This window comes from Oncorhynchus nerka, linkage group LG17 (assembly GCF_034236695.1).
Source record: "Oncorhynchus nerka isolate Pitt River linkage group LG17, Oner_Uvic_2.0, whole genome shotgun sequence".
NCBI classification, from domain to species: Eukaryota; Metazoa; Chordata; class Actinopteri; order Salmoniformes; family Salmonidae; genus Oncorhynchus; species Oncorhynchus nerka.
This window is the reverse complement of record NC_088412.1, coordinates 7,248,168-7,266,867: the sequence shown is the minus strand read 5'-3', so window position 1 is coordinate 7,266,867 and position 18,700 is coordinate 7,248,168. Positions and strand designations below refer to the sequence as shown.

General features: G+C 41.9%; 1 protein-coding gene across 1 annotated transcript in view; it reads right to left on the bottom strand.

Annotated features, from left to right (window-relative positions):
* LOC115123841 (epidermal growth factor receptor kinase substrate 8-like protein 2) overlaps positions 1-18,336 on the bottom strand; it is a 112,179-nt gene extending 93,843 nt beyond the window's left edge. The window contains exon 1 of the mRNA XM_065002752.1: positions 17,952-18,336. The gene's annotated coding sequence lies outside the window, so the exon portion shown is untranslated. The remainder of the gene's footprint in view (positions 1-17,951) is intronic.
* Positions 18,337-18,700: the final 364 nt, after the last annotated feature.

The following is an 18,700-nucleotide window of genomic DNA, read 5'->3' as shown; positions in this document are numbered from 1 at the left end:
CATTATCCCCAGTGTATTTATACCTGTGTTCTCTGTTTGTCTGTTGCCAGGTTGTCTTGTCTCGTCGAGCGTGTTCTGTGATTCGAACTGTCTGCATCTGAGTCTTATCCTGAGTTCTGATAATATAGCCTCTGACGTAAGACGAGATGAATTGGTCTACTGGACTACTGACGTAAGACGTCTACTGGACAACTGACGTAAGACGTCTACTGGACTACTGACGTAAGACGTCTACTGGACTACTGACGTAAGACGTCTACTGGACTACTGACGTAAGACGAGATGAATTGGACTACTGGACTACTGACGTAAGACGTCTACTGGTCTACTGGACTACTGACGTAAGACGTCTACTGGACTACTGGACTACTGGACTACTGACGTAAGACGTCTACTGGACTACTGACGTAAGACGTCTACTGGACTACTGGACTACAGACGTAAGATGTCTACTGGACTACTGACGTAAGACGTCTACTGGACTACTGACGTAAGACGAGATGAATTGGTCTACTGGACTACTGACGTAAGACGAGATGAATTGGACTACTGGACTACTGGACTACTGGACTACTGACGTAAGACGTCTACTGGACTACTGGACTACTGACGTAAAACGAGATTAATTGGTCTACTGGACTACTGACGTAAGACGAGATGAATTGGACTACTGGACTACTGGTCTACTGGACTACAGGACTACTGACGTAAGACGTCTACTGGACTAGTGGACTAGTGGACTACTGGACTACTGTTTGAGTTCCTGCACCTCTTACAGACTATTACCTTCAAAATGTGTTCTGAACACCGGGACCCATTTCAGTCCACTTCAAAACACATATCTTATTGCATATTATGTATTACCCATAAGAATAGCAGAAGTATTCTCATGCTAAACAGTGACTGTATGACATTCAAACAAAATATGATACTGTCGTATTTAATCTTCCTATCTGCCTCCCTAGGCCCTGAGTAGCAGAAACGGGGATTAGAACACGATTCAAACTGCTCCAGTAAAACAGAGATTAGAACACGATTCAAACTGCTCCAGTAAAACAGGGATTAGAACACGATTCAAACTGCTCCAGTAAAACAGAGATTAGAGTAAAACAGAGATTAGAACACGATTCAAACTGCTCCAGTAAAACAGGGATTAGAACATGATTCAAACTGCTCCAGTAAAACAGGGATTAGAACACGATTCAAACTGCTCCAGTAAAACAGGGATTAGAACACGATTCAAACTGCTCCAGTAAAACAGGGATTAAAACATGATTCAAACTGCTCCAGTAAAACAGAGATTAGAACATGATTCAAACTGCTCCAGTAAAACAGGGATTAGAACACGATTCAAACTGCTCCAGTAAAACAGGGATTAGAACACGATTCAAACTGCTCCAGTAAAACAGAGATTAGAACATGATTCAAACTGCTCCAGTAAAACAGGGATTAGAACATGATTCAAACTGCTCCAGTACAGGGATTAGAACATGATTCAAACTGCTCCAGTAAAACAGAGATTAGAACATGATTCAAACTGCTCCAGTAAAACAGGGATTAGAACATGATTCAAACTGCTCCAGTAAAACAGGGATTAGAACATGATTCAAACTGCTTGAGTAAAACAGGGATTAGAACATGATTCAAACTGCTCCAGTAAAACAGGGATTAGAACACGATTCAAACTGCTCCAGTAAAACAGAGATTAGAACATGATTCAAACTGCTCCAGTAAAACAGGGATTAGAACATGATTCAAACTGCTCCAGTAAAACAGGGATTAAAACATGATTCAAACTGCTCCAGTAAAACAGAGATTAGAACATGATTCAAACTGCTCCAGTAAAACAGGGATTAGAACACGATTCAAACTGCTCCAGTAAAACAGGGATTAGAACACGATTCAAACTGCTCCAGTAAAAAGACAGAACATGATTAGAACATGATTCAAACTGCTCCAGTAAAACAGGGATTAGAACATGATTCAAACTGCTCCAGTACAGGGATTAGAACATGATTCAAACTGCTCCAGTAAAACAGAGATTAGAACATGATTCAAACTGCTCCAGTAAAACAGGGATTAGAACATGATTCAAACTGCTCCAGTAAAACAGGGATTAGAACATGATTCAAACTGCTCCAGTAAAACAGGGATTAGAACACGATTCAAACTGCTCCAGTAAAACAGAGATTAGAACATGATTCAAACTGCTCCAGTAAAACAGGGATTAGAACATGATTCAAACTGCTCCAGTAAAACAGGGATTAGGGATTCAAACTGCTCCAGTAAAACAGGGATTAGAACACGATTCAAACTGCTCCAGTAAAACAGAGATTAGAACATGATTCAAACTGCTCCAGTAAAACAGGGATTAGAACATGATTCAAACTGCTCCAGTAAAACAGGGATTAGAACACGATTCAAACTGCTCCAGTAAAACAGGGATTAGAACATGATTCAAACTGCTCCAGTAAAACAGTCTCTTTTTGGTTATTCACAGCGTCATAGCCTCCTCGGTTGGAACGACTACAGTAGGGATCGGCTATTAAATTCAACTTGATTGGAGATACACAACACATTCCCCGCCTCTTGTCCCAATCCGTTCAGCCGTCACTGACAACCACATACCAGATGTTTAACAGGGTCGTTAGCATATTGAAAAACTACTATTTCTTGCCCTCGATCGACCTAGCTCAAGATCTAAACATTGGGCTGAATATGTTTTCAGGTGCAACAGTTTATTACATTCATAGGGAAGGGAAAGGGGATACATAGTTAGTTGCACAACTGAATGTATTTTTCCACATTTAAACCAACCCTTCCTGACTCACAGCGGTGCAGGGGGCTGCCTTAACTGACATCCATGTCACCAGGAAACACAGGGAGTGCTTGTTGTTGGGCAGAACAGCAGATTTTAAAGGCTTGGGGATTAGAACCGGTGACCTTTCGGTTACTGGACCAATGCTCTTAACCCCTAGGCTACCTGCCGCTCCATTGTGCCAATAAGAGAGCCAACGACATGCTACCTTTTTGTAGCATTGCTAACAATGCTAATGTCTTTTTTTTCAGAGCTTTGCACACCAATGTTGGCTAGCTAGCTATATTTGGTTATGGGAAGTTTTTACACAGATTATTTATTTCCGTTTTAGGCATAAAGCTTTCGGTTTACCTCATGCAGTTAAAATAAAGGTCACCTTTTTAAAACGACATGACGCCATCTAACTTCAGATGTAGAACATTTTAAACTTTTTAAACTTTTCTTTCTGTACAAACAATGTAAAACAGATATGAAAACAGTAAGTCAATAAATTAATTAATTAATAAATAAATATAAGACAAACAGTGTAATAAAGTGTCTTGAATTAGACATTTGAGAGAGACAGAGAGAGAGACAGACAGAGAGACAGAGAGAGAGAGAGAGAGAGTGAGAGAGACAGAGAGAGACAGAGAGAGACAGAGAGAGACAGAGAGAGACATTCTGTGGGAAGTCAACTCTTTTCTGCCTGAATGATATTCACTATATGGTAAAAGTATGTGGACACCTGCTCATCGAACATCACATTCCAAAATCATGGGCGTTAATATGGAGCTGGTCTCCCCTTTGCTGCTATAACAGCCTCCACTCTTCTGGGAAGGATTTCCACTAGATGTTGGAACATTGCTGCGGGGACTTGCTTCCATTCAGCCATGAGCTTTAGTGAGGTCTGGCATTGATGTTGGGCGATTAGGCCTGGCTCGCATTCGGAGTTCCAAATCATCCCAAAGCTGTTTGATGGGGTTGAGGTCAGGGCTCTGTGCAGGCCAGTCAAGTTCTTCCACACCGATCTTGACAAACTATTTATGTACGGACCTCAGCATTGTCATGCTGAAACAGGAAAGGGCCGTCCCCAAACTGTTGCCACAAAGTTAGAAGCACAAAATCGTCTAGATTGTAATTGTATGCTGTAGCGTTAAGATTTCCCTATACTGGAACTAAGGGGCCTAGCCAGGACCATAAAAAACAGCCCCGGACCATTACACCCCTGGTTCCAGTCACTGAGCTCTTCAGGGCCATTCTACTGCCAGTGTTTGTCTATGGAGATTGCATCACTGTGTGCTCGATTTTATACACCTGTCAGCAACGGGTTAAATAGCAGAATCCACTCATTTGAAGGGGTGTCCACATACTTTTGGTAATATTGCGGCAGCAGGTAGTCTAGTGGGTAGAGCGTTGGGCCAGTAACCGGAAGGTTGCTAGATCGAATCCCTGAGCTGACAAGGTAAAAATCTGTCGTTCTGCCCAATGAACAAGGCAGTTAACCCACTGTTCCTAGAGTAGGGCAGTTAACCCACTGTTCCTAGAGTAGGCAGTTAACCCACTGTTCCTAGAGTAGGCAGTTAACCCACTGTTCCTAGAGTAGGCAGTTAACCCACTGTTTCTAGAGTAGGCAGTTAACCCACTGTTCCCCTGAACAAGGCAGTCAACCCACTGTTCCTAGAGTAGGCAGTTAACCCACTGTTCCTAGAGTAGGCAGTTAACCCACTGTTCCTAGAGTAGGCAGTTAACCCACTGTTCCTAGAGTAGGCAGTTAACCCACTGTTCCTAGAGTAGGCAGTCAACCCACTGTTCCTAGAGTAGGCAGTTAACCCACTGTTCCTAGAGTAGGCAGTTAACCCACTGTTCCTAGAGTAGGCAGTTAACCCACTGTTCCTAAAGTAGGTAGTTAACCCACTGTTCCCCTGAACAAGGCAGTCAACCCACTGTTCCTAGAGTAGGCAGTTAACCCACTGTTCCTAGAGTAGGCAGTTAACCCACTGTTTCTAGAGTAGGCAGTTAACCCACTGTTCCTAGAGTAGGCAGTCAACCCACTGTTCCTAGAGTAGGCAGTTAACCCACTGTTCCTAGAGTAGGCAGTTAACCCACTGTTCCTAGAGTAGGCAGTTAACCCACTGTTCCTAGAGTAGGCAGTTGACCCACTGTTCCTACAGTAGGCAGTTGACCCACTGTTCCCCTGAACAAGGCAGTCAACCCACTGTTCCTAGAGTAGGCAGTTAACCCACTATTCCTAGAGTAGGCAGTTAACCCACTGTTCCCCTGAACAAGGCAGTCAACCCACTGTTCCTAGAGTAGGCAGTTAACCCACTGTTCCTAGAGTAGGCAGTTAACCCACTGTTCCCCTGAACAAGGCAGTCAACCCACTGTTCCTAGAGTAGGCAGTTAACCCACTGTTCCTAGAGTAGGCAGTCAACCCACTGTTCCTGAACAAGCAGTCAACCCACTAGGCAGTCAACCCACTGTTCCTAGAGTAGGCAGTTAACCCACTGTTCCCCTGAACAAGGCAGTCAACCCACTGTTCCTAGAGTAGGCAGTTAACCCACTGTTCCTAGAGTAGGCAGTCAACCCACTGTTCCTAGAGTAGGCAGTTAACCCACTGTTCCTAGAGTAGGCAGTTAACCCACTGTTCCTAGAGTAGGCAGTTAACCCACTGTTCCTAGAGTAGGTTTTTCATTGTAAATAAGAATTGGTTCTTAATTTGACGTCTAGTTAAATAAAGGTTTTTAAAAAATGAATGGAATGTAGCCAACACAACTCAGACTGTAAACTTGAACTCAGTAAAACATCATGTTGTTGTACGTAGAAACTAAGATCCAATCATTTAATTCACAAAAAATAAATGTAACACTATAATACCCTGATAACTTAATGTCTGGATTAGAATCACGAGAGTTTGAAGAGTCAATCAGGTCACCAGGTAAACAAACAAAACCTGAAAGAGGTGTAGACAGGAATGTAACTGGCCCAACGTCATTTCCTTCATACCTGTTCTGCACAATACTGCCTAGAACATTCCAGAACATTCCAATAGCTTTGCAACCTGCTCACCTCCCTACAATATACAGTGGGGCAAAAAAAGTATTTAGTAAGCCACCAATTGTGCAAGTTCTCCCACTTAAAAAGATGAGGCCTATACTAAATACTTATTTTCCACCATAATTTGCAAATCAATTCATTAAAAATCCTACAATGTGATTTTCTGGATTTATTTTTCTAATTTTGTCTGTCATAGTTGAAGTGTACCTATGATGAAAATTACAGGCCTCTCTCATCTTTTTAAGTGCCCCACTGTACAATACACTTTAAGATGTAAGTATGACCTACAGTAATTCTAACAGAGAGAGAACAAGAGAGGGAGAGAGCGAGGGAGAGAGACAGGGAGAGAGAGAGCGAGCGAGCGAGAGAGAGAAGAGAAGAGAGCTGTGCTGTCCAGTCCAATGTTTAGAGCAGGGCAGGGTGAGGAGTGTGCTGTCCAGTCCAATGTTTAGAGCAGGGCAGGGTGAGGAGTGTGCTGTCCAGTCCAATGTTTAGAGCAGGGCAGGGTGAGGAGTGTGCTGTCCAGTCCAATGTTTAGAGCAGGGTGAGAAGTGAGGGTGAGGAGTGAGGGTGAGGAGTGAGGGTGAGGAGTGAGTCCGTGTGAGAGTTCATTCTTCAGCACTGACGTTGAACTTGGAAACAGGAAGCATCCCTCTTCTTTTTAAGACAAGCTTCTCCTGTTCTGTGTTAACAGGTTCTGGTACTGTGACAATAGTTTCTCAACATCTACAGATGTGTTGAGAAGCCACAAGTAAAGAGGAGCAACGCGAGCCAGAGTTGGCAGCCTGTCTTGCCTCGCTGCCCACCAGTCCACTGCTCTCACCTCTCTGGCATCAGTTTTATCTATAGACACTCCTCTTCACTCATAACAGGGATGGACCCTTCCCCTCCGACTGAACATATTAATGTAGAACACATATTAATATTAATATAGAACCCATCCTCTCCTTCCCCTCCGACTGAACATATTAATATAGAACCCATCCTCTCCTTCCCCTCCGACTGAACATATTAATATAGAACCCATCCTCTCCTTCCCCTCAGACTGAACATATTAATATAGAACCCATCCTCTCCTTCCCCTCCGACTGAACATATTAATATAGAACCCATCCTCTTCCTTCATATTAATATAGAACCCATCCTCTCCTTCCTCCGACTGAACATATTAATATAGAACCCATCCTCTCCTTCCCCTCAGACTGAACATATTAATATAGAACCCATCATCTCCTTCCTCCTTCCTTCCCTCAGACTGGAACATATTAATGTAGAACCCATCCTCTCCTTCCCCTCAGACTGAACATATTAATATAGAACCCATCCTCTCCTTCCTGAACATACTAATATAGAACATATTAGAACCCATCCTCTCCTTCCCTCCGACTGAACATATAAGAACCCATCCTCTCCTTCCCCTCAGACTGAACATATTAATATAGAACCCATCTGAACATATTAATATAGAACCCATCCTTCCTTCCTCAGACTGACATATTAATATAGAACCCATCCCTCCTTCCCCTCAGACTGACATATTAATATAGAACCCATCCTTCCCCTCAGACTGAACATATTAATATAGAACCCATCCTCTCCTTCCCCTCAGACTGGACATATTAATGTAGAACCCATCCTCTCCTTCCCCTCCGACTGAACATATTAATATAGAACCCATCCTCTCCTTCCCTCAGACTGGACATATTAATGTAGAACCCAGAATATAGAACCCATCTCCTTCCCCTCAGACTGGACATATTAATGTAGAACCCATCCTCTCCTTCCCTCAGACTGGACATATTAATGTAGAACCCATCCTCTCCTTCCTCAGACTGAACATATTAATATAGAACCCATCCTCTCCTTCCCCTCAGACTGGACATATTAATGTAGAACCCATCCTCTCCTTCCCCTCAGACTGGACATATTAATGTAGAACCCATCCTCTCCTTCCCCTCAGACTGAACATATTAATATAGAACCCATCCTCTCCTTCCCCTCAGACTGGACATATTAATGTAGAACCCATCCTCTCCTTCCCCTCAGACTGAACATATTAATATAGAACCCATCCTCTCCTTCCCCTCAGACTGGACATATTAATGTAGAACCCATCCTCTCCTTCCCCTCAGACTGAACATATTAATATAGAACCCATCCTCTCCTTCCCCTCATAGTTCCAGAGAGCCACAGGCTGAATGAAACATTCTCTCATGGCAACCTTGAAAAGCTGCACCCATCTCTCTCTCCATCTCTCTCCATCTCTCTCCCCATCTCTATCTCTCTCCCCATCTCTCTCTCTCTCCCCATCTCTCTCTCTCTCCATCTCTCGCTCTCTCTCCCCATCTCTCGCTCTCTCCATCTCTCCATCTCTCTCCCCATCTCTTTCTACATTTTACATTTACATTTAAGTCTCCATCTCTATCCATACAAATTGGTCATTCTCTCTCCATCTCTCTCTCCCCATCTCTGGGGTTTCTCTCCATCTCTGTCTCTCTCTCTCCCCCATCTCTCTCCCCATATCTCCATCTCTCTCTCTCTCCCCATCTCTCTCCATCTCTCTCTCCCCCATCTCTCTCTCCCCCATCTCTCTCTCTCCCATCTCTCTCTCTCCCATCTCTCTCTCATCCCATATCTCCCCCCATCTCTCTCTCTCCCCATCTCTCTCTCCCCATCTCTCTCCATATCTCTCCCTCCCCATCTCTCTCTCCCTCCCCATCTCTCTCTCCCTCCCCATCTCTCCCTCCCCATCTCTCTCTCCCTCCCCATCTCTCCCTCCCCATCTCTCTCTCTCCATCTCTCTTGCTCTGGAAGGTTCTCCAGTGGGAAGCACCTCCTCTAGGAGTATGATTGAGGCTGTTTGAGAAGGTTTGGATCCTAAGCAACCTGCCCTACACATAGTTTGAAGTACAATAGACCAACATAGCTACTGTAGTAGGTCAAAACTGTGTGCTGGAAAACCTTGGTAGAGCATGGGTGGAAAACCTTGGTAGAGCATGGGTGGAAAACCTTGGTAGAGCATGGGTGGAAAACCTTGGTAGAGCATGGGTGGAAAACCTTGGTAGAGCATGGGTGGAAAACCTTGGTAGAGCATGGGTGGAAAACCTTGGTAGAGCATGGGTGGAAAACCTTGGTAGAGCATGGGTGGAAAACCTTGGTAGAGCATGGGTGGAAAACCTTGGTAGAGCATGGGTGGAAAACCTTGGTAGAGCATGGGTGGAAAACCTTGGTAGAGCATGGGTGGAAAACCTTGGTAGAGCATGGGTGGAAAACCTTGGTAGAGCATGGGTGGAAAACCTTGGTAGAGCATGGGTGGAAAACCTTGGTAGAGCATGGGTGGAAAACCTTGGTAGAGCATGGGTGGAGTGGGAATTCTGGTGCTCATGTGAATTTCCTTTATTTTTCAGCTTCAGACCAATGCCTTCTTCTCACTTAAAACACTGTTCGGTTTTTAATAAACCTTGTTTTGGTTGTGAAATAATACAAGTATTGTTTATGGCTGATCTATTTCATGTGTATTTTATGTGTATTTTGACCAGAGACATTTCTATACTTTTTTTTATCCCAGTTATTATTTCATAATAAAGAAAATGTATTATATTCAGATTTTAACATTGGGTTTTGTTTTTCTGCTCCTATAAAGAGCATCGTCTCCGTGTCCCTGTGACAAGAGACGTCTCTAGACATCATATTTTTTACATTCATTTCCGGTTCCAAGCCTTATCATTGAACAGGTACCGAGGCTAAGGGTGTTGTCAAGGCAACGACACTAAACATAAGATGACGTGAACAAACACCACAACAATAGATGAGGTGTGGAGTTTCAGAAGGCTCATCGGAGGGTGTGTGGTTGTGGTATGCACCAGAAACAATACAGTACTGTCATTAGATAATCCGACGAGACAGTTCTGAATCAACCTCATATGACACAGAAACCAACCTAACTCATATTGCTAACATTCAAGATGGCTGGTTCACTATATTGAGCCAACTCATATTGTTAACATTCAAGATGGCTGGTTCACTATATTGAGCCAACTCATATTGTTAACATTCAAGATGGCTGGTTCACTATATTGAGCCAACTCATATTGTTAACATTGAAGATGGCTGGTTCACTATATTGAGCCAACTCATATTGTTAACATTCAAGATGGCTGGTTCACTATATTGAGCCAACTCATATTGTTAACATTCAAGATGGCTGGTTCACTATATTGAGCCAACTCATATTGTTAACATTCAAGATGGCTGGTTCACTATATTGAGCCAACTCATATTGTTAACATTCAAGATGGCTGGTTCACTATATTGAGCCAACTCATATTGTTAACATTCAAGATGGCTGGTTCACTATATTGAGCCAACTCATATTGTTAACATTCAAGATGGCTGGTTCACTATATTGAGCCAACTCATATTGTTAACATTCAAGATGGCTGGTTCACTATATTGAGCCAACTCATATTGTTAACATTCAAGATGGCTGGTTCACTATATTGAGCCAACTCATATTGTTAACATTCAAGATGGCTGGTTCACTATATTGAGCCAACTCATGTTGTTAACATTCAAGATGGCTGGTTCACTATATTGAGCCAACTCATATTGTTAACATTCAAGATGGCTGGTTCACTATATTGAGCCAACTCATATTGTTAACATTCAAGATGGCTGGTTCACTATATTGAGCCAACTCATATTGTTAACATTCAAGATGGCTGGTTCACTATATTGAGCCAACTCATATTGTTAACATTCAAGATGGCTGGTTCACTATATTGAGCCAACTCATATTGTTAACATTCAAGATGGCTGGTTCACTATATTGAGCCAACTCATATTGTTAACATTCAAGATGGCTGGTTCACTATATTGAGCCAACTCATATTGTTAACATTCAAGATGGCTGGTTCACTATATTGAGCCAACTCATATTGTTAACATTCAAGATGGCTGGTTCACTATATTGAGCCAACTCATATTGTTAACATTCAAGATGGCTGGTTCACTATATTGAGCCAACTCATATTGTTAACATTCAAGATGGCTGGTTCACTATATTGAGCCAACTCATATTGTTAACATTCAAGATGGCTGGTTCACTATATTGAGCCAACTCATATTGTTAACATTCAAGATGGCTGGTTCACTATATTGAGCCAACTCATATTGTTAACATTCAAGATGGCTGGTTCACTATATTGAGCCAACTCATATTGTTAACATTCAAGATGGCTGGTTCACTATATTGAGCCAACTCATATTGTTAACATTCAAGATGGCTGGTTCACTATATTGAGCCAACTCATATTGTTAACATTCAAGATGGCTGGTTCACTATATTGAGCCAACTCATATTGTTAACATTCAAGATGGCTGGTTCACTATATTGAGCCAACTCATATTGTTAACATTCAAGATGGCTGGTTCACTATATTGAGCCAACTCATATTGTTAACATTCAAGATGGCTGGTTCACTATATTGAGCCAACTCATATTGTTAACATTCAAGATGGCTGGTTCACTATATTGAGCCAACTCATATTGTTAACATTCAAGATGGCTGGTTCACTATATTGAGCCAACTCATATTGTTAACATTCAAGATGGCTGGTTCACTATATTGAGCCAACTCATATTGTTAACATTCAAGATGGCTGGTTCACTATATTGAGCCAACTCATGTTGTTAACATTCAAGATGGCTGGTTCACTATATTGAGCCAACTCATATTGTTAACATTCAAGATGGCTGGTTCACTATATTGAGCCAACTCATATTGTTAACATTCAAGATGGCTGGTTCACTATATTGAGCCAACTCATATTGTTAACATTCAAGATGGCTGGTTCACTATATTGAGCCAACTCATATTGTTAACATTCAAGATGGCTGGTTCACTATATTGAGCCAACTCATATTGTTAACATTCAAGATGGCTGGTTTACTATATTGAGCCAACTCATATTGTTAACATTCAAGATGGCTGGTTTACTATATTGAGCCAACTCATATTGTTAACATTCAAGACGGCTGTGTAATTATATATGTATGTAATGTGTAATTAAATGTTTAATTCCTAATATGTGTAAAAAAGCAGTGGTTAAAATAAAGTGACTGAACTGTGATCCACTTAGCATATGGACTTCCTCTGAGTGACCTACAAAGTGACCTACAAAGTGACCTACAAAGTGACCTACACAGTTTCAAAGTTTTAAAGATTCTGCCCTTTTTCATTAATTTATGGATAATGACTATATAATGACTATATAATGACTATATAATGACTATATAATGACTATATAATGACTATATAGACTATATAATGACTATATAATGACTATATAATGACTATATAGACTATATAATGACTATATAATGACTATATAGACTATATAATGACTATATAATGACTATGTAATGACTATATAATGACTATATAATGACTATATAATGACTATATAATGACTATATAATGACTATATAATGACTATGTAATGACTATATAATGACTATATAATGACTATATAATGACTATGTAATGACTATGTAATGACTATATAATGACAATATAATGACTATATAATGACTATATAATGACTATGTAATGACTATATAATGACTATATAATGACTATATAATGACTATGTAATGACTATATAATGACTATATAATGACTATATAATGACTATATAATGACTATATAATGACTATATAATGACTATATAATGACTATATAGACTATATAATGACTATATAATGACTATATAATGACTATATAGACTATATAATGACTATATAATGACTATATAATGACTATATAGACTATATAATGACTATATAATGACTATGTAATGACTATATAATGACTATGTAATGACTATATAATGACTATATAATGACTATATAGACTATATAATGACTATATAATGACTATATAATGACTATATAATGACTATATAGACTATATAATGACTATATAATGACTATATAATGACTATATAATGACTATATAATGACTATATAGACTATATAATGACTATATAGACTATGTAAATTACTCGGTAATTTGTGAAAATGTTTTTTTGTTGTTGCATTGTTTCAATTTAGTTCTTGCCAAAATTCCCTACGCAATCCTTATAAAACAGCAATCAAGATATAAACTATCAGGCTGCTAATTGATGGCTGCAGTTTAATTATACTACTAGTATAATTATACTACTACCTTTTTTTTATTTGATTCATTTAACCTTTATTAAATGAGGCAAGTCAGTTAAGAACAAATTCTTATTTTACAATGACGGCCTACCGGGGAACTGTGGGTTAACTGCCTTGTTCAGGGGAACAGTGGGTTAACTGTCTTGTTCAGGGGAACAGTGGGTTAACTGGCTTGTTCAGGGGAACAGTGGGTTAACTGCCTTGTTCAGGGAACACTATATGGGTTAACTGCCTTGTTCAGGGGAACAGTGGGTTAACTGTCTTGTTCATGGGGAACAGTGGGTTAACTGGCTTGTTCAGGGGAACAGTGGGTTAACTGCCTTGTTCAGGGAACAGTGGGTTAACTGCCTTGTTCAGGGGATAATGACAGTGGGTTAACTGGCTTGTTCAGGGGAACAGTGGGTTAACTGGCTTGTTCAGGGGAACAGTGGGTTAACTGCCTTGTTCATGGGGAACAGTGGGTTAACTGCCTTGTTCAGGGGAACAGTGGGTTAACTGTCTTGTTCATTTGTTTGGGGAACAGTGGGTTAACTGCCTTGTTCAGGGGAACAGTGGGTTAACTGGCTTGTTCAGGGGAACAGTGGGTTAACTGGCTTGTTCAGGGGAACAGTGGGTTAACTGCCTTGTTCAGGGGAACAGTGGGTTAACTGCCTTGTTCAGGGGAACAGTGGGTTAACTGCCTTGTTCAGGGGAACAGTGAGTTAACTGCCTTGTTCAGGGGAACAGTGGGTTAACTGCCTTGTTCAGGGAACAGTGGGTTAACTGCCTTGTTCAGGGGAACAGTGGGTTAACTGCCTTGTTCAGGGGAACAGTGTGTTAACTGCCTTGTTCAGGGGAACAGTGGGTTAACTGCCTGTTCAGGGGAACAGTGGGTTAACTGCCTTGTTCAGGGAACAGTGGGTTAACTGCCTGTTCAGGGGAACAGTGGGTTAACTGCCTTGTTCAGGGAACAGTGGGTTAACTGCCTTGTTCAGGGGAACAGTGGGTTAACTGTCTTGTTCAGGGGAACAGTGGGTTAACTGTCTTTTTCAGGGGAACAGTGGGTTAACTGCCTTGTTCAGGGGAACAGTGGGTTAACTGGCTTGTTCAGGGGAACAGTGGGTTAACTGCCTTGTTCAGGGGAACAGTGAGTTAACTGCCTTGTTCAGGGGAACAGTGGGTTAACTGCCTTGTTCAGGGGAACAGTGGGTTAACTGCCTTGTTCAGGGGAACAGTGGGTTAACTGCCTTGTTCAGGGGAACAGTGGGTTAACTGCCTTGTTCAGGGGAACAGTGGGTTAACTGCCTCGTTCAGGGGAACAGTGTGTTAACTGCCTCGTTGAGGGGAACAGTGGGTTAACTGCCTCGTTGAGGGGAACAGTGGGTTAACTGCCTCGTTCAGGGGAACAGTGGGTTAACTGCCTCGTTCAGGGGAACAGTGGGTTAACTGCCTCGTTCAGGGGAACAGTGGGTTAACTGCCTCATTCAGGGGAACAGTGGGTTAACTGCCTCGTTCAGGGGAACAGTGGGTTAACTGTCTTGTTCAGGGGAACAGTGGGTTAACTGTCTTGTTCAGGGGAACAGTGGGTTAACTGCCTTGTTCAGGGGAACAGTGGGTTAACTGGCTTGTTCAGGGGAACAGTGGGTTAACTGCCTTGTTCAGGGGAACAGTGGGTTAACTGGCTTGTTCAGGGGAACAGTGGGTTAACTGGCTTGTTCAGGGGAACAGTGGGTTAACTGCCTTGTTCAGGGGAACAGTGGGTTAACTGCCTTGTTCAGGGGAACAGTGGGTTAACTCACTGTTCCCTGAACAGTGGGTTAACCCACTGTTGAGGGGAACAGTGGGTTAACTGCCTGTTCAGGGGAACAGTGGGTTAACTGCACTGTCAGGGAACAGTGGGTTAACTGCCTTGTTCAGGGGAACAGTGGGTTAACTGCCTTGTTCAGGGGAACAGTGTGTTAACTGCCTCGTTGAGGGGAACAGTGGGTTAACTGCCTCGTTCAGGGGAACAGTGTGTTAACTGCCTCGTTCAGGGGAACAGTGGGTTAACTGCCTTGTTCAGGGGAACAGTGGGTTAACTGGCTTGTTCAGGGGAACAGTGGGTTAACTGCCTTGTTCAGGGGAACAGTGGGTTAACTGCCTGGTTCAGGGGAACAGTGGGTTAACTGCCTTGTTCAGGGGAACAGTGGGTTAACTGCCTTGTTCACTGGGCAGAACAACAGATTTTTACCTTGTTAGCGCAGGGATTTGATCTTGCAACCTTCCGGTCACTGGCCCAACGCTCTAACCACTAGGCTACCCTGCCGCCCCATAATGGCACATGATGATCACAGCATACACCGGTTTGGTTTGTTCCTAGCAGAACTCGGCGAAGAGAACATAGTTCCTAAAGTCCTTCACTTGAAAAACAGAGAAAAAAATGAAGAAAAACGGCAATATTCCTGTTGTTTGGCCCTCTTGAGCCACCATAGCAACAAGATAGCCAGAAACACTTTATTCCAAGTAGTCTCAATCTAAGATAAATCAATTAATCTGTCATTCAATATAGACGTTTTGCCAAGGAGGTCTTAAATCTCGTAATTTTACATCGAGCTAAAAATGTTGGTGCATGAAAACTAGTAATCTCTCGTTGAACTACAAAACAACGCTCCTACTAGGAGTATCACTGACAAAAGGGCATAGACTTGGGTTTGTCTCCAAAAAATAAAACGTGTGTACGAATAACCGACGACACCTGCCGAAGACAAAAACGAACAACAATGTCACAAAATGTTGTCATAATATATACGCTAACTGTTTCGGCCGGGAAGCATACGGTAAGCATTACACACACACACACACACACACACACACACACACACACACACACACACACACAAAAAGAGATAGATTTAGACCTGTCAAGTCAATAACAATAATCTGGGCTCAGGTGATAATGTACTGGACTCTGGTAATAATGTCATAAACACAACAGTCACTGGGCTCAGGTGATAATGTACTGGAGTCTGGTAATAATGTCATAAACACAACAGTCACTGGGCTCAGGTGATAATGTCATAAACACAACAGTCACTGGACTCAGGTGATAATGTACTGGACTCAGGTAATAATGTCATAAACCACAACAGTCACTGGGCTCAGGTGATAATGTACTGGACTCAGGTGATAATGTCATAAAGACAACAGTCACTGGACTCAGGTGATAATGTCATAAACACAACAGTCACTGGACTCAGGTGATAATGTACTGGACTCAGGTGATAATGTCATAAAGACAACAGTCACTGGTCTCAGGTGATAATGCCATAAACACAACTGTCACTGGACTCAGGTGATAATGTACTGGACTCAGGTGATAATGTCATAAACACAACAGTCACTGGACTCAGGTGATAATGTCATAAAGACAACAGTCACTGGACTCAGGTGATAATGTCATAAACACAACAGTCACTGGACTCAGGTGATAATGTACTGGACTCAGGTGATAATGTCATAAAGACAACAGTCACTGGTCTCAGGTGATAATGTCATAAAGACAACAGTCACTGGACTCAGGTGATAATGTACTGGGCTCAGGTGATAATGTACTGGACAGGTGATAATGTACTGGACTCAGGTAATAATGTCATAAACACAACAGTCACTGGACTCAGGTGATAATGTACTGGACTCAGGTGATAATGTCATAAAGACAACAGTCACTGGACTCAGGTGATAATGTCATAAAGACAACAGTCACTGGACTCAGGTGATAATGTCATAAAGACAACAGTCACTGGACTCAGGTGATAATGTCATAAACACAACAGTCACTGGGCTCAGGTGATAATGTACTGGACTCTGGTAATAATGTCATAAAGACAACAGTCACTGGACTCAGGTGATAATGTCATAAAGACAACAGTCACTGGACTCAGGTGATAATGTCATAAAGACAACAGTCACTGGACTCAGGTGATAATGTCATAAACACAACAGTCACTGGACTCAGGTGATAATGTACTGGACTCAGGTGATAATGTCATAAAGACAACAGTCACTGGTCTCAGGTGATAATGTCATAAACACAACTGTCACTGGACTCAGGTGATAATGTACTGGACTCAGGTGATAATGTACTGGACTCCGGTGATAATGTCATAAACACAACCGTCACTGGACTCAGGTGATAATGTACTGGTCTCAGGTGATAATGTCATAAAGACAACTGTCACCAGACTCAGGTGATAATGTACTGGGCTCAGGTGATAATGTACTGGACTCAGGTGATAATGTACTGGACTCAGGTGATAATGTCATAAACACAACAGTCACTGGACTCAGGTGATAATGTACTGGTCTCAGGTGATAATGATAGACTCAGGTGATAATGTACTGGTCTCAGGTGATAATGTACTAGACTCAGGTGATAATGTACTGGACTCAGGTGATAATGTCACAAAGACGACAGTCACTGGACTCAGGTGATAATGTCATAAAGACAACAGTCACTGGACTCAGGTGATAATGTGGTTTTATATTGAAGTGATATAATAAATAAATATAAGTTAACTCATAATAGCTCCTACATCAACAATCAACCATCCAATGAACTAGCACAGAAGTGTTCATTTTCGACAAAAATACCATTTGTATATATTATATTTTCAGGTTAAATCACTAGCCTGAAACAGCCTAGAAACCGAGGCTACTAACATACATATAAATTGTGGAGAGGGGGGTTGTGGAGAGGGGGGTTGTGGAGAGGGGGGGGGGCATTATGAATCAATTCCTTCCTTAAATTGGAAATGTGTGACGTTATCGTATTCATTCCAGAAACATGCAATAGACCTACAACTGTGGAAAAAGGGGGTTTAGGTTTAGAAAGGTCATATAAAACAGTCCAACTATAGTTACCTTACCTGCGCAACGCTGAACAAGCTCAGTCACCGCTGTCTCTCTTCTACGGACGGCACACTGTTGACAAAGGTTTTTCTCTTCGTTTCAGTCCAAAACACTTTTATTTCACTGCAACAATCAACAAAGTATCTGTTCAAATGTTCTGAACAGCAGTCAGTCTGTCCGAACTTTGCTCCGCAGCAGGTGGACGACTGGTCCGTAGCTCTAATGGCCAAGGCGACACGTAGCCTCCTATGTTGATACCAGAGCGATCGGAAGTTACGGTACTTTCTGTGTGGGTATTAAAATAAAGTGGTATGTAAATGCATATATATATATATACGTTGCTCCTGTGGTCGCTGTTGACATCGGGCAGCGCAGACCGAAGACAGTTAGGAAAGGAGCCAGAGAGAGCAGCTGAGTGACAGACAGGTGAGTGTGCGGGAAGGGGAGGAGCACAGCCGTCTTGGGGGCGGGGTATAGCATTCCAGACAGTGATGATCTATTATATTGACCAGACAGTGATGATCTATTATATTGACCAGACAGTGATGATCTATTATATTGACCAGACAGTGATGATCTATTATATTGTCAAGATAGTCGAGGGACCACTGGAATAATTAAAATACATGTCCTCAATGATGGAAAGTAGGCGGGACCATTCTAGCCAATGAGATTGCAGATATGTGAAAAGTCTTCTTTTTTTTCGAGATTGTCGAATTTTGACAACAAAAAATATAATTTATAAATTTGCTACGTGACGA